The following is a 4578-nucleotide window of genomic DNA, read 5'->3' as shown; positions in this document are numbered from 1 at the left end:
ATAGCATATTGAAAAGCAGAGACATTACTTTGCCAACAAAGGTCCATCTAGTCAAGGCTATGGTTTTTCCAGTGGTCATGTATGGATGTGAGAGGTTGACTGTGAAGAAAGCTGAGCGCCAAAGAACTGATGCTTTTGAACTGTGGTGTTGGAGAAGACTCTTGAGAGTCCCTTGGACTGCAAGGAGATCCAACCAGTCCATTCTGAAGGAGATCAGCCCTGGGATTTCTTTGGAAGGAATGATGCAAAAGCTGAAACTCCAGTACTTTGGCCACCTCATGCGAAGAGTTGACTCATTGGAAAAGACTCTGATGCTGGGAGGGATTGGGGGCAGGAGGAGAAGGGGACGACAGAGGATGAGATGGCTGGATGGCATCACTGACTCGAAGGACGTGAGTCTGAGTGAACTCCAGGAGTTGCTGATGGACAGGGAGGCCTGGCGTGCTGACATTCATGGGGTCCAAAGAGTTGGACATGACTGAGCGACTGAAATGAACTGAACTGATTTGAATATTTTGTCACTAGCAGCTGAAATATTGCTAACTGATATAAGCATATATTCTTTTGGCCACTTTGTTTTGCTTCTATTCTTTTCTCCTTGGTTAGACCCTCACTCCCATCAAACAATTTTTTTTTTTCCAGTGATGAGGAACTAAAGCTTAGGAGATAATGTTTAGCTTTATGCTTTTCATGCAGACTCAGAGTTCGTGATTAATACTGTTTCTTTATGAATAACTTTAACATTGTACTTGTTACAATGTTTCCTTCATGTCTGTAAAATCTTTCCTTTATGTCCCTTGTTTCTATAAGGCCCAAAAAATAAGAGTCATGCTTATTTTAGATATGTCCCCATAACTGTAGTATTGATTAGCTCTTAGAACTGAAACATGCAACTTTATCACCTTTCAAAATTTTATAGATTATAAAATTCCAGCTGGAAAACAAACTTTTTCTAGAATTCATGAAATAACACTTTAGTTTGTGTTTCTCATCTTTCTTGTGATGAATCTGCTTTCACACAAATTGTTGTTCAAGAAGGATGACTGATTCTAGAAAGGAAACAAGGAGGTGAGTCATTTTTTCTATCCCTACACAGGATAAATAAATCACTGAAATAAGTATCTTGATTCAGTTCAAAGAATCAACTTTCTTAGATTTCTCTTATATTTAAATTTGAAAATAAAGCCAAAAAATTAGTTATATTAATGCATTTCTTCATCCAGAACATTATTTTAAAATAATTCAAAAATCTCACTTTTAAAATATTTATTCTGTATGGAGATAATTGTTAATAAAGGTCACCAAATATTTTGAACATATTTATGTATTCTCTATTTGTTGTATAAAGTAAGGGGAAACCAAGTGGTAAGAGAGCAATACTTTGGTGATTCAGAAATCTGAAGATTAGCCTCTTTCTGCATTTTGTTGTTGTTGTTAAATAACCTCAGATAAAGGGTTTCACCCTCTGTTTAACTTGTTTTAAACATGGTCATTTGATTTGTCTTCTACCAGATGTACTTATTCAATGATTTATTCATTTTGAACCTAGAAAAATGTCATGTCAGCCTCTGTAGAGGAAAATTATATATATGCTGCTGCTGCTAATTCGCTTCAGTCGTGTCTGACTCTGTGCGACCCCACAGAGGGCAGCCCACCAGGCTCCTCTGTCCCTGGGATTCTCCAGGCAAGAACCCTGGAGTGGGTTGCCATTTCCTTCTCCTATATATATATCTGTGTGTGTGTGTATACACACACTTGTGTGGTATACTTACTTATTTTACAATTTAGCTGAGTGAATAAATAAAGTCTCTGTGAGGCAGTATGTACTGTTTCATGAGTGTTACTTACCAAAATAACTATAGGAAATTATAAAGATCTTCTTTAGTCAAGTAATTGAAAAAGATTTCACAGAGGGGATACATTTTGAGTTCTGACCTTAATGTTTTTGGATTCATTAAGAGCATGGATTCTAGAATAAGATTAAGTCTGTTAAACTTTAGTTGATCTGGAATGTATGCCTAGTTATCTATAGATACAAAAAGACCTATTTTATAGACTGATGAAAAATTTAAAGAATTTAATATATGGAAAGTCTTGAAATTGTGTCTCTCATATTTTGAGAGCTTAAAAATGCTCCCTATCATTTCAGTAGGTGGAAAGGTATGGTGAGCATCAGGGGAAACCACAGAAACAGACTTCTTTGAGAAGGCTTGGTTTAACATATTGAGTCAGGTTTCTAGGACAGCCGTAACTCAGTACCACAAGCTGGGTATCTTAAAACAAGTGACATGCATTCTCTGCCTGTTCTAGAGGCCATGAGTCTGAAATCAAAGTGTCAGCAGGGCAACATTCCCTGGGAAGGACTGAGGAGAGAATCCTTCCTTACTTCTTCCAGCCTCTGATGACTCCTGGTGTTTCTTGGCTCAGATGACTTCAGTCTCTACATAAAGGGAACTTTATGTACTTTTCTTTATCGTAGAAAAATAAGTGGCTGTCAATACCTGGGCTTAAGGTTAATCATTTATTTTATACATATTGGTAAAACATTGAAAATTTAAATCACAAAATGAGACCTATGATTTAGAAATACTAGTCTGGTGGCAGAGTCCAGAAATGGCTGAATAGGAAAGATACTTGAGAAAAAATAAAATGGGAAACAAGCAAACAAACCAGAAAAACCCAAACTAGTTAGAAGTTATGTGTGAAAGCTCCAGATGAAGTTAAGACTCGGTCAAAGGTCATAATGCTGAAAAACAGAAAAATATTTTAAGGCAAAAGTTCAAAGAACAATGAAAGATTGGTTCTAAGACATGGGGCAGGTTAAGGGCTCCTCTCCGATTTTAAGCATTAGTTACATAGAGAATGTCAGTAGCATTTTCAAAAATAGAATTAAGTCCACCAAGGGAGCTATTATGACGAGACGATAATTAATTTTTCTGTGGGTCGTGTTGAATTTGTATAGGGAATTCAAGACTATATCCTAAAAAAAAAGAACTGGAGATACAGATTTGAGAGACATTTTTATAATTGTGGTACATGAAAAAATAAGATTAGGTAATGTTCCTGAGAGTTTATAGCCAAAGGCTTTGAAAGAGACTGTTCAGAGATTATCTTTAAATGCCATATATAGTAATGTTGTTATTTGGGAACCTGGCTAACAAAAGAGAGAAACTATAATTTAACTCTAATTCAATCCTTCTGCCAAAACTGATCCATATAAGATAAAAAAAAAATATAACAACTTGCCTCCCTTCCACCCTTATTAGGCAAATTACTTAAATTCAACTGGCTTTGTTGCTGAGCTATAATTACTTCAGTGACTGTATCTGGTCATCTCAGCATAAGCAGTCTGTCAACATTTTGGGTCATTTCAATCCATCATCTTGATAAAGGTCAATCCTGACCTTCCTCCCTCCCCCCCCATACAATTGTTTTTCTCTTCTCTTGGCCAACAGACTTGCTTTCTGTTTCTTTGAAGATCAAAAATATTGATTTGCCATCCTAATATGACAGGTGATATCAACTTTAGAACCCCTCTCAGTATTAATAGCCTGGGTATACACTTTTCCAAAAGAGTAATACTTCTTTTAATAAAGAAAATCTACTCTCCTGTCTACTACATGATTATCAAGCGTTGTCTCAACAGAGACAGAAAAAAAAATGTCATCTATAGAGCAGAAAGACACAAATAACAATTTACAAATAAAAGACAAATTACTAACTAAAACAATGTCAATGCGTTGGTGAAAGAGGGGAAAGGAAAGCGGGTGGAAGTTTAGCAAAAAGACATAGAGATGCAGAGAAATCTGCATGGAACATACTTTTCAGGAGTTGTGCAGTCAGAAAGGACCCTCTCCAAATTAGTGTTTCTCAAAGTGCAATTTTTGTTGCCACCACTACCAAAATGAACTTAAGGGCTTGATAAAAAGGCAGGTATCTGGATTCTAACTTTAGGAATTTTTTTCCTGAGAGATTTCTATTTGCTCTGCAACTATAAAAATATGACTCTAAAGCCCTTTGGAAGAAGCCAGTGAATAAAGAACCACAGCTAGCAGAGAGCCAGTAGTGGCCCGAAGCCAGGCAGTTAGAGCAGTTGCTGCCTCTCCTTCCCTCATGTCATTCTTCCCTGGAAAGCCAGTCAGTCTTGTGGGAAGCAGGACCAGACCCCCACTTTCAGTCTGCAGTCACCCTCAAAAATGGTTAAGCGAGGTCCATATAGTCAAAGCAATGGTTTTTCCAGAAGTCATGTATGGATGTAAGAGTTGGACCATAAAGAAGGCTGAGCACCGAAGAACTGATGCTTTAGAATTGTGGTGCTGGAGAAGACTCTTGAGAGTTCCTTAGACAGCAAGGAGATCCAACCAGTCAATTCTAAAGGAAATCAGTCTTAATATTCATTGGAAGGACTGATGCTGAACCTCCAATACTTTCTCCACCTGATGCAAAGAGTTGACTCATTGGAGAAGACTCATGTTGGGAAAGACTGAGGGCAGGAGGAGAAGGGGGTAACAGAAGATGAGATGGTTGGATGGCATCATTGACTCAATAGACGTGAGTTTGAGCAAATTCCGGGAGATA

Source organism: Bison bison, unplaced genomic scaffold, assembly GCF_000754665.1.
Source record: "Bison bison bison isolate TAMUID 2011002044 unplaced genomic scaffold, Bison_UMD1.0 scf7180017864535, whole genome shotgun sequence".
NCBI classification, from domain to species: Eukaryota; Metazoa; Chordata; class Mammalia; order Artiodactyla; family Bovidae; genus Bison; species Bison bison.
The sequence above is the reverse complement of the archived record's forward strand: the minus strand, read 5'-3'. Positions refer to the sequence as shown.